The sequence below is a fragment of the Leucopleurus acutus genome (genome assembly GCF_964270905.1).
Source record: "Leucopleurus acutus genome assembly, chromosome: 17".
Taxonomy (NCBI): domain Eukaryota; kingdom Metazoa; phylum Chordata; class Mammalia; order Artiodactyla; family Delphinidae; genus Leucopleurus; species Leucopleurus acutus.
This window is the reverse complement of record NC_139159.1, coordinates 29,130,071-29,142,785: the sequence shown is the minus strand read 5'-3', so window position 1 is coordinate 29,142,785 and position 12,715 is coordinate 29,130,071. Positions and strand designations below refer to the sequence as shown.

Genomic DNA, 12,715 nt, shown 5'->3' with positions numbered 1-12,715 from the left:
TCTGATTAGAAAAGTACAAAAAACAATCATCACTCATAATACTTAGATAAAATATTTATGTAAGTATAACTCTAAAGCAAAGGTAAAAAGTTCAAAACCCTGGGCTTCCCTGGTGGTGCAGTGGTTGAGAATCTGCCTGCTAATGCAGGGGACACGGGTTCGAGCCCTGGTCTGGGAGGATCCCACATGCCGCCGAGCAACTAGGCCCGTGAGCCACAACTACTGAGCCTACGCATCTGGAGCCTGTGCTCCGCAACAAGAGAGGCCGCGATAGTGAGAGGCCCGCGCACCGCGATGAAGAGTGGCCCCCGCTTGCCACAACTAGAGAAAGTCCTCGCACAGAAACGAAGACACAACACAGCAAAAAAATAAATTAATTAATAAACTCCTGGGGCTTCCCTGGTGGCGCAGTGGTTGAGAGTCCGCCTGCCGATGCTGGGGACACGGGTTCGTGCCCCGGTCCGGGAAGATCCCACATGCCGCGGAGCGGCTGGGCCCCGTGAGCCATGGCCGCTGAGCCTGCGCGTCCGGAGTCTGTGCTCCGCAACGGGAGAGGCCACAACAGTGAGAGGCCCGCGTGCCGCAATTAAAAAGAGACAAAAAAAACCCTTCTACCCACAACATCAAAAAAAAAAAAAAGGTCAAAATCCTGTTTATTTAAAAAGATTAGGGGCAGTAATTTACTTTAATCCAAATTCTATATTCTGGCTTGCAGAGAAACGAATATCTACCTGAGAAAGATGATTATTTTCCCTTATATTTTGTTTAGTCTTTATCGTTTTCTGCTCTGCTTACAAGGGCAATGCATACTTTTTGCAAAAATTTTAACTATTACAGCAATATATGAGATGAAAGTCCCTCTAAAACCACTCTGAAGAGATAACCACTGACAATAGTTTGGGGAACATTGAAAGAATGTTATTTAAACTCCAAGATATTTGCTGCTTAAGGTGCCAGGATTAATTTTTCAAAGGGTCATTTTGGTTTTGAACCACAAGGGGTCATCATAACATTACAGCAAGCACCTTTTCACTTAATTTACCCGTCAAAGAACAATTCAACAGAGTAAATCTGAAGGCTTTATTCAACAATTCATGAACCAGGAAGCATCCCATCTGGTAACTACAAGAGCACTCCCAGGAGTGGTACAGGCAGAAGGCTTTTATAGAAAGAAGGGTGGGGAGAGGAAGTCATTAGTAAAAGAAAAGAAAGGATTATTTTGGGCCAGGACAACTTATTTTTGGAGGGAAGAGACCCAGAGGGTTTTATCATGCAGAATGCGTCTTCTTCCTTTGGGATGGGGGGTGGGGGTGGGGTGGGGAGAAGGCCAACATGCTGACTAGAAAATTCCAACTGCCTGATTAAGATTACATTTCTGAGGCAGGTTGAAACTGCACTTAGGTTAGCTGTGAAATCTAGGTGGTATCATGGGCTTTAGCAAAAGTGGTGCCGTTTGGGGCCTGTGGTTTTTCTCTTTAACATACATTACCTATAAATTTTTCATTTAAAAAAGTCGCACTGCAGCTTCCACAAGTGACTTCCTGTTGTATATGTTAGATGTTTTTGGACATCTCATTAAGTGCCAAGGTGTTCTCCTACTTCCTCTCTCTTGAAAGCTCACCAAACCATCACTGGTCTTCACCATAATGCAAGCCCTTCTTTTCTTCCTCCTAAATAGCAATTTTTAAAAAATGTTTTCATCTGTTATTTCACAGTCTGGTTCCATTTACCCTACATGTTCACTGCAACTTTTCTTGTTTTAAGGGTCTGTAAACAAAAAGAACAGAGTGTCTGTTGTTTATCATCCAGTTACACAAAGGGCTAAGTTGCAATCCACTGCAGTTACCCAACGACTCTATGCCCTGAATTTGCAGTCACCCACTGACTGTACGCTCAGGGAATTCAGGATGGCAAAAACAGGATGAAGCATTCTGTGTTTAGGATTACCGTCCCTAGATGGTTAAGATGCATATCTAAGGAAGAATTTCAGTGACTCCAGATTCTTGCACCTTCCCATACATAGAAAAGCGCTAAACTCATTGACGTGAGATGTCTGCTTCTGTGATTAGCAATAATTTCTTACCAACATGTACGCATGACTACATGTATTCCCCAGCCCCAAATTCATATTTATACTGGCTCTTCCCCTACCTCTTCAGAGCAGTACCTCAGAGCTATCTGAGAGGCTGTCTCCAGGCTATAGTCCTCAATAATGTTACCAAATAAAATAAAACTGAGCTTTCTCCGCTGCTGCCCTTCGCACAGCTTCCCGCCGGATTCGGCAGTTCGTTGAACTGCACACGAACTTGCCCGCCGGCCGCGTGCCCGCGGGCCCGGAGAAGCGGCTGTGCGCGGCCACTGCTGCCACCCTGGGCAAGCCTGAGGACGTGAGCATGGGCCGGGGAGCACGGGGTGGGAGGAGGTTGGCTGACCTGGGTCGGAGTCTGTCCCCGTCCCGGCTCCCCAACCGTGAGCCCGACCCTTCCGCGCCCGCCCGCCCCGCCGCCCGCAGAGTCTGAACTCCAGCTCTCTGTGACCCCGCGGCCCCGCATCCGTTCCGTGTCGCCTTGTCCAGTCAGGACCCCGACGTGACCTCCAGTAACCCCGGCCGGTGCCCCCAGCTTTAATCCCTTGGGGCGCGCGCATCTCCACCCCGCGCTCCCGCACTCCACGCGCCCCGGTCCTCAGCTCGATCCCGGCCTACGCCGGCTTCAGGTTAAGCTTTCGTGTCCCTGCAGCGCGTGAACTTGACGGTGCGGTCTGGCCTGGCCACAGCGGTGAACGACTTGGCGGATCCCGGCGCGCAGCTGCTGGTCTCCTCCATCGTTGTGATGGGCACACCGCCTCTTCGAGTTCCTTACCAGGGAGCTGGAGCTGGCCCAGGACTGGTGCTTAGGGGCAGGGAGAGGACCCTCTTGGGACTGCTGCGCGGCCGGGAGCAGGGATCCCGCCTCAGGCCCCTCCTAAGTTTGGGGAAAAAATAAATTTCTCACCCTGTGCAAGAAGGATCTGGTGCCCCAGGGCCCATTGACCCCTTGCACCCCCCCCCCCTCCGTGGTGCAGCCACTTTCAGAGTGGTGGTGGAATTGAATGAATTCCTGGCTCTTCAGTGGTTCCTGTGACACCTGGGTAAGGTGTGGCCTCTTGGACCTCAGTGTTTCCATCTGTGAAGTGGGAAGGCTGTCTTTAACCACTCCCTGGGGGCACTGCATGGGATGGCACTATACCGTACCTGCCCTGGCACCTGGCAGGGTGGGATGTTGTTACCCTGACAAAACCAAAGCCAGTTATCATCTGCCTTCAGACTTCTCCACATCTTAGGAAAACAGGAGTAATTTTCTAGAACTTCTCCAAGCAGGTCAGGAGGAATTTTGGGTATGTTCTGAGGCTGGGACTTTTGGGTCCCATGTAAGGTTCCCAGGAGGGCCACGGAGTAGTGGAAAGAGCATTGGACTGAATGTCTGGAGACCTGGGTTCTGGGTCCCGAGCAGCTGGGGGATCCAGACAAACCCGGAAATGAACCATCTCTGGTTTGTACCCTTCTCTTCTGTGAATAGAGAGGCATGGATTAAGTGATTCCCAAGAAGCCCCTACGGCTCCCAAACCTGGGATTCTGTGGCAAGGTTAACATTTCTTCCCGGGTGAAAAATATTCCTGAGCCAAGTCCATGCCTACGAAGTACTAAGTGCATGAGAAGCTTGAAAGAACCTTCCAGAATGGAGCCTTCATTGGCCCAGAAAGCCTGGTGAAGAATGGTCACTACCGGGGCGGGGGGGGGGGCTCAGACCTGGTCCTCAAGCTGGGGAGCGATAATAATTCTAACAATGATAAGTAATGCGTAATTTACTACGTGCCAGATACTCGATAGGTAACTCACATGCATGATTCCATTTGATCCTTAGAAGTTTTGTCCCCGTGTCCACACCCCTCACGCGGACATGCCATCCCCATGAGGTAGATACCTCCATTATGCCTATTTACAGATGGGAAAACTGAGGTTGTCACATATACCTCCTTGGCCCCAGGCTATCCCAAGTACCCTGTTTCTTCACAAAGAACTTCCTGTCACTTCTGTGAGAGAGGCACACTCACTCCACAGACATTATGGGGGTGGGGGTGGGGGTGGGAGTCACCCTGTGCTTGGCCTTCATAAGCCAGGCTTTGCGAAAACAGGTGGCTGGAGCACTGCACATGTCCCCAGGGGGCCTGCGGTTTGGAAGAGAGAGGGTTCCCCTGTGAGCCCACAGACAGCATACAGTGACCATGGAGGCTGCCGTGTTGAGAGTCTGTCCTGGGAGGGCGATGATGATGTGCAGTCACCATCCCATCCCTGACATGCCCACTGCCCTGTTGGGGGTTGTGGGGAGAGCATTAATGGGGTGAGGCAGGCTTGCAAAATGCCTGGGGGCTAAGGCAGGCTGGCCTGGGAGCCCATGGTGGGTGTGCATGTCTCCGGGTCTTGGAATGTGAGGCATTAGCCCAGGAGCTGATGACATCTTTTTCTCTGTCCCCTGAAGGATCATTATCTGCTTTCTTCCCCTGGATCCCAGGCAGATTGGCAAGAATGGGACAGTCGTGACTTTTTTGTGATTGGCATGGAGGGTGCCCAAGGCATCTGTGAGCTGGCAGCCCCTTCCAGAGAGGCCTCCTGGCAGAGTGAGGGCCTGGTGGATACCAGCTTCTGGCACCCCCATGTGCAGACATGCCTGTGACCTGTCAGTTCTCTTCCCCATCCTCATGACAAATAAACGAAGAGAGCTTTGTCTCTCAAACATGAAAAACTAAAAAAAAATAAACCTGAAACTTAGTGCTCTTAAGCTGTGTGTGTGTGTGTGTGTGTGTGTGTGTGTGTGTGTGTTTTCTTTTCAGTCGACAGTTTCATAAGAGATGTTCTGTGGGGGTAAACAAAAGCTCTGTGAAAAAACAGGTTAGATAGTACATCCCACCCTGGACAAAGTGCATGTTAACATACTGAAGTCGCTGAGCAGTCCTTTGGTGATCAGAGCCACTTAACTTTAAAACAGCATTTTCCAAACAATTGATTGGACAAAGACTCCCTTCGTTTGGGCAATTAATGTCTTTAACAACCTGAAGAAGTAGTATTCTTTGGAATAGTATTTGAGAAATTCTGATTTATAACATTAATTTTAAAAAGCTATAAAACTCGTATATCATACTATTGTATAAATCTTCATGTTTCACTTGAAAAAAATATATATTTTTGAATTCACATGTATTTTATAATGTAATAACCTTACAATGTTTTCTTCTGCCCTCCAAATGTTTCTCATTTTTATTTTTTTCTGTCTATTTATTTATTCATTTTCGACTGTATTGGGTCTTCGTTGCTTCACCAGGCTTTCTCTAGTTGTGGCAAGTGGGGGCTACTCTTCATTGCAGTGCACGGGCTTCTCATTGCGGTGGCTTCTCTTGGAGCACGGGCTTTAGGCGTGCAGGCTTCAGTAGCTGTGGCACCCGGCCTCAGTAGTTGTGGCTCATGGGCTCTAGAGAACAGGCTCAGTAGTTGTGGTGCACGGGCTTAGTTCCTCGGCGGCATGTGGGGTCTTCCTGGACCTGGGCTCGAACTCGTGTCCCCTACATTGGCAGGCAGATTCTTAACCACTGCACCACCAGGGAAGCCCTATTTTTTTCTATCTTGATGGCAGAGATCCCAGGACCTGTCTTGCTACAGCAGTAAGCTTGTATGGTAATTACATGAACTAATGATGGAAAATTCACCAGTGGGAATAATAAATGGCATTGTTATGCTGAGAATACTGTTTATATTAGAAAATATGAACTAAGAAAAATGAATTGTTAGGTAGAAAGGTGATTTTACATTATTATAGAGGTCATTATTATACATTATATTTACATTATTAAAGATGTCACAGAAGAAAGATTTGTAATCAGAGAGAGTTTTATACAAACAAACCTTATAGTCTTAGAATAGGAAGGGATATTATCAGAGATAATTTGATAGAATGTCATACCAACTGAAGAAATAAAGAGGAATTCATGGCTTTTTGTGTCTAATCATTAAAGAATCTGAAAAAGAAATTTCTTGATTTAAGAGTTCTCCAAATGCTACATATAATAGAATTGTAAAACATATTGAAAATTATAAAGAACTTAGGAACATCAAAAACAGCCTTCTTACCTCAAAGAAAGGGAGACCCAACTTCAAAAAGTTAAGTAATTTTTTTTAAAAACAGAAGTTACAAATCAGTAATTGCAGATCTGGAGATAAAACAAAGATATTCTGACTCTAGGTTTATGATTAATTCTACTATTTAAAAAGTGATTTATAAACTATTCATAGTTTTATACAAATATGAGGTTATTACTGGAGTGACCTTAGAGCTGTATTCTGAAATGGGATTATTCTTTAGGGGGGAAATACCTGTACTTCTCCATTTCAACCACTAGATAGCAGGCTACTGAATAAAACACAATATGGGATTTCATAGGTCTAGAGTGGTAAATAGGGTCAATGAGAAGAATGGCAAATTGCAAAGTCACAAAAGACAGGAAGTTATAAAGATTTGGATGAGTTGGTATTTACTTGAGGAGAATGAGGCCGTAACTTTCCCCTACTTCTAACGCAGTGAGAGCCAGGTCTAATGACTCTTGAACCCTGAGATATAATTTGCTTTGGTGATCTCAAATGGGTAGAAAATGAGAAACTGTTCAATCAAAAATACAGAGGCTGGGCTTCCCTGGTGGTGCAGTGGTTGAGAGTCCGCCTGCCGATGCAGGGGATACGGATTCGTGCCCCCGTCCGGGAAGATCCCACATGCCGTGGAGCGGCTGGGCCCGTGAGCCATGGCCGCTGAGCCTGAGCATCCGGAGCCTGTGCTCCGCAACGCGAGAGGCCACAACAGTGAGAGGCCCGCGTACCGCAAAAAAAAAAAAAAAAAAAAAAAAAAAATACAGAGGTTGATTACACAGTGCATTTCAACATTACAGTGTATCCAAAGTAGGAGTCCTGTCTGAGTTCGATGCAAAAAGTATTGAATACTGAATATTCAATAACAAAAGAATATTTAATTAAATTGTGGAATATCTACACGATGGAATGCTGGTTAGCCGCTTAAAACCATCTTTTAGATATTTTTTTTTTTGACACGGGAAATAAGGATACTGATCAGTGGAAAAAAATTACATTGAATTATATATACCATGATATTTTTAGGAAATAACAATATACAAATATGAAAATAAAGGTATTTATACACGTCCATAAATTAAAGTTATTATTAACAGTCAACTTTCTTTTTGTGTTTTCAAAAAGGTTGTGCTAATCACGTATTACCTCTGAAATTGGAAAACAACAAAACTAAACATTAACAGAAGGGTTGGTAAAGCACCTCCTTTGCCATAATCAGTACCCGATACTCCCCTGCTGTCCACTGTCCAAGCCTTTCAGAGCTTGCCCAGCGCTCTCTCGCTCGCTCTCTCTCTCTCCCCTTCTCCCGGTGCTGGCTACCTCATATCTGTTTTCCCTGGAGATGATGACATTTGGGTGGGTCTATGAATTTACTGTTTAGGTGCCCAGTTTTGCCATTTATGAGCAATAGCACTGAATATGGTTATGATTCTTTGATTTAAATTTTAATGACTTTTACATTTGAATGTCTAAAACAATATTTTCAAATTGTGGTTTACAGACCACTTTACACTGGTTTGTTAAAAATGCAACTTCTTGGTCTTTTTCCCAGGCTCAATGAATCTAAAATTTTGGGAATAGTGTTCTGGAATTTACATTTTTAACTAGCTCCCTGAGTTTGCCTTTTTGTGTTTTTAATTAACGTTTATTTATTTATTTAATTTTGGCTGAGTTGGGTCTTTGTTGCTGCGCGCGGGCTTTTTCTAGTTGCAGCGAGCAGGGTCTACCCCTCATTGCAGTGTGCGGGCTTCTCATTGCGGTGGCTTCTCTAACTGCGGAGCATGGGCTCTAGGCGCACGGGCTTCAGTAGTTGTGGCTCGCGGGCTCTAGAGCTCAGGCTCAGTAGTTATGGCACGCGGGCCCAGTTGCTCCGCGGCATGTGGGATCTTCCCGGATGAGGGCTCGAACCCGTGTCCCCTGCATTGGCAGGCGGGTTCTTAACCACTGCACCACCAGGGAAGTCCCGTGAGTTATTTTTATGCACATTATAGTTTGAGAACCTTTGGTAATGGCTGAGATCAAGCATGAGAAAAATGAGATAAAAATATCAAACTAGTGAACGCACTTAAAGTCTGAATATAAAAAAAATAATAAAGTCTGAATATTTATCAAACTCCTCATCTGAGCTATTTTTCCAGCAGATGCTTATATATTCAATATTTTTAAAGGCACAAACATATAAGGACAAACTAATAATAATAATTTTAATAATATAAGCACTCCCCCACCACCCACCAAAAATTTACTACTTCATGAAAGCACCCAGTATGTATGTGGCAATTGAATAAACCAAGAAGCAATGTCTTAAAAAATAAAATGAAACAAAACAGCATTTCAGAAATAAAGCTTCACATAATGGAGGAATAAATCTGGATTTAAACATTCTCTGCTATTCCTGACGCCAAATGGCACCTGACAAATTTGGACACCAGAGGAGTTGATGACGGGGTGAAGAGATTAAGTCTTGAAAGCTTTCACAGCTGGCTTTTCAGCTTGACCATGGGCTCCTCTTGGGCACAGGGATGTGTCCCACATTCTGAGACTAACATGTGGAAGGAAACTGTGACCTCCAATTTCAATCCATAGCAGGTTTCTCCAAAATGTTGGAGAGAGAAAATTGGTCACAGACTAACAGTCAGAGAGAAAAGCATTGCCAAGGATGCAGTTGATGGTGTCCTAGGAAGAGAAAGCTGTTTCCCTGGAGAGAAAGGCTTGTATGGGAACAATAGATATAAGAGAAGTATCAGGTTGTGGAAATGTCCCGAAACCACAAGTCAATCAAAAACCAAGGTTCTTTTCTCTGTTAACTTTTTTTATAGAGTCTTGCTTGAATTAAACATGGCAGCATGGAAATCCAGGACATGTTTCAGTAAATTGTAAAAAATGTTGATTTATTTAGGTTAGAAATCAGTCTCTAAGCAACTGGTTTTTGAAATGTTTATGAAAACTGTGCAAATATTTTTGGAATAAAAGTTTTGATTTTTGTTTGTTAAAATGCTCATTTAAAAAGAGTTCATCTAAGTATTCAAATATGGTTTTCCTTTCATAACAATTGTCTTGATACTTGTTTATCTGTAGCAGTCATGAGAATTGCACCTTGAGAACCTCCTACTAGAGGAAGCTGACTTACTGAGGGCCCAGCCAACTGTGCATTTTCGCAGAGGTAACCTCTCTGATGCCCAAGTGTGGTGAGCATACTCAGACCTATTATTGAGAGACAGGGGATGCTTCTCAGCTCACTTTGTTAAAGTTTGAAAGCTACTAAATTCAGGGGAGATTTGTTATAAAACAAGAGATAACTAATACAACCCCTTAAAGCCATTTACTTATGTTAGTTTTTAGTGTACTATGTAGTTATTATATATAATATATTACAATAATGATATTTATTGGGCATTTATAATGTTCCAAGTACTGTTCTAATTGCTTTACATGAATGGAGTTATTCACAGCAACCCTATGACATTTGTGTTATTATTATTTCAAATTCATAGATAAGAAAGCTGGAGTGATGGAGAGGCTAGGTAACTTTCCTAAGGTCACAGCACTGGTAAGTGGTGTTAATGGGACTTGAACTTGGAAGTCTACTTTCAGAGCCAAGCTCTCCTGAGATGGCAGTCAAGCTGTCATCTGGGGCTGTAGTCATCTCGAGGCTCAGCTAGTGGTGGAGAATCTGTTCCCAAGTTCAGTCACATAGTTGTCAGTAAGTCTCTGTTCCTTGCTGTTTGATTTTTGGCAGGAGGCTTCCTTCCGCACCATGGGAACTTATCTCATGAGTGAGATTACAAATGAGATCATACTATATAGAGTTTGGTTTTTTTACCCCACCCCGAAATATATTGTAAATATTTTTCCATGTAACTAAATCTATTTCTAATCATCATTTTTTTTTAAGGTTTGGATGCAAATTGTCAACTTGAAAAGGCAGGTGCTTTTAGGCAAATCAGCTAAAATATCATGGAAATACTCTCACTTTATCTTCTTTGATTTATGCACAATATCAGGGAAACTTCACTCATCAGTTGGCTGTCGACTTCTTTGAGTCATTACTATTAAAAAAAGCAAAATTTGTGTTTTTACTTGACAGCAGAGATCTTACCTGCAATTTATTATTATATACTAACATTTATCTTCTTTTTTTGCAATTATAAGATAACTTATAAAACTTGAAATTCTACAAGAGCTAAATATTCTATTTTTCAGTGCTAAATGTAGAGCTATGCAAATTAACAGGAGTGATTCACTACTATAGTGGAGACAAAGTATTTTCAGTAATTGAAAATTTCTTACTGACTTGTCTGAATTATTATGTTTTTTTTGGTGTTATGATAATGAAAAATAGTCTGCCAAGGGTAGCAGGAACATTTCTCTCATCTCTGAATTTCACACAAAGGCATCCTACTTAGAGGTTCTTTATTATTGGTTTATGAGAAGAAAGCTCAGAGAGGAACTTTGCACTGTTGGTTCCACACTTCACTTTGTACGTGAAATTGGCTTAAAAGAGCCCCATGCTAATTGTCTCTACAAACACAAACCCTACACCTTGGGGAAAAGGAAGTCAATAAGATGAACACCTACACCTTCAAACTCATGTTTCAGGCATGAGATCACTCTAGAGAAAATTAATCCCAGTAGGTGGGATCTAAAGAAAAGGAAAACTTGAAAAACAACAACAAAATTGCAGCTATTGCAAGAAAAACTCATTCCAAATGAAGCAAATTCTTCATTTTTATCTGTTAAATATGCCATTTGGTTATATTTTTTTCTTCTTAATCTAAAGAAGAGAGTATAGAATTGTAGGGCTTCCCAGTGTATCACTCCTTGAGACCTCCCTAATTTCTTGCGTTGCTCTTTCTTTCACTGAAATGTACTAACTACTTACAATAGAATAGAATACAAAAATTCATAATATTTTTCTGTTTTCCACCAATATTATTCATGTACGAGAGAAATGAGTTTTCCCTAAATGATAGTCTAAGTCTTTAATGAGTTTTAGATTTGGCATAATTCTGTAAATCCTTTCAGTGCAATATTCTTTAGGGACTGGATTATAATTTGTTGAGTATATCTTTCACACACCAAGTTACTTAGTTGACTCAATTTATGACATATAAGCCAGAGTGTTATTCTAGGAAGTTCCTATGGGTTCAGAATCTCTATTGCCTAGGACTCAATGTGCCTTTCCAACTCTGCTTTTTAAAAACTGGGTATAGGAGGGAACCCAGCACTGAGTGATTGGAGCTATGCGTTACGTATTGTTTTGAACATTATGGCTGACTATTTAATGAGAATTTGTGACTTTGGGGTAATAAGTGGAAGCTGAGGATGAGGTAATTTTTTTTTCTTTAGAAACTGGAGGTTCAATTTATTTAATACTCTTCAGAAAACACCACTAGAGTAAAGTTTAGCGCAGAATCAGATGTTTAACACCATTTTCATTTCTTCAACTGGTGTGAGTGTTACAGGAAGCCATTTATAGGCACTAAACACAAGGACATAAAAATAAAAGTTCATTTAAAATGGGCCTTAAAAAAAAAATGGGCCTTAAGTCTAAAACTTACTTGAACAATTTTATTACTTCAATTAGGATAAAATATATAATTTAAATAACTATAAATAATTAATGTGTAAATAGCATGTGGTCCCAAACAGTGTTTGCGTGGTCTCCAAAACAATGAGGCAATTACGCACAATAAAGAGAAATACACACAGGAGACCCTGCAGTAGGATGCTATTCTCATCCTTTTGGAGGGGTTTGTTGGGCTACAAGAACACACTGAAGATGTGTGGTTAACATTTTAACATTTTAAAGCTTGGTGAAAACCCTTAAAAGTTTCGAATGCGTAAGTAAATTTTGTCTCCTGGAACGGAATTTATATTGTCAACAACACTTCCATTTAATTGTTGGTGCTTTCCAAAAGAGAACTAATCAGTGGTTTCTATTTACTGTTTTCATTTCTAAAGAGCTTAAAAACCAGTGTTTGTTTTAGACAATTTTCAAGGAAAATTCAGGCTTAGCAGGAGGCTCTTGACAAAGCTCTCCCTGCTGGGTGGCCAGCTGCCTAGAGGGACTGCCTTGCGGGACTGAGGCAGGCCGTCACCGCTGCCCAGGGCCAGGATTCACGGTAGACGCTTCCTATCTGCTGGGCCGCAAGTATCCTCACAGCCCTGTGCTCCCTGAACAGGAGAGCTTTCTCTTTCAGCAGCACCTGAACGTTTTACTTCTCTCCATCTCCTCCCTTTTCTTCTCTTTTCCATTCTGCTTATTTTGCCTATTCTGAAAATTAGTTAAAAACTTGCGACACAAAAGCATGAATTCTTCACCTGCTTACAACCGACTTTCTCTCTTTGTTTCCCAGTACCTGGCGAATCTTGAGGGTTCTTTTTCATGAAAAGTCTACTATTTGGCACTTAAGCTCCCTTTGCAGGATGGGCTCATTTTCTCTAAGCTAAACCCAAGTCGTATTTTACATTTTCCTTCAAAATACAGTTCTTCTGGGCAAATCCATGACTAATTGACTCATCACAGATGGTCTCTGTTAAGCC

The 12,715-nt window shown here is 42.5% G+C and overlaps 1 pseudogene across 1 annotated transcript; it reads left to right on the top strand.

Moving 5' to 3' along the window:
* The first annotated feature begins 2,095 nt into the window (after window positions 1–2,095).
* On the top strand, window positions 2,096–4,590 carry LOC309973970 (D-dopachrome decarboxylase-like; annotated as a pseudogene). Its single transcript has 4 exons — window positions 2,096–2,105; window positions 2,266–2,387; window positions 2,739–2,888; window positions 4,518–4,590. The product of its transcript is annotated as a D-dopachrome decarboxylase-like (transcript).
* Window positions 4,591–12,715: the final 8,125 nt, after the last annotated feature.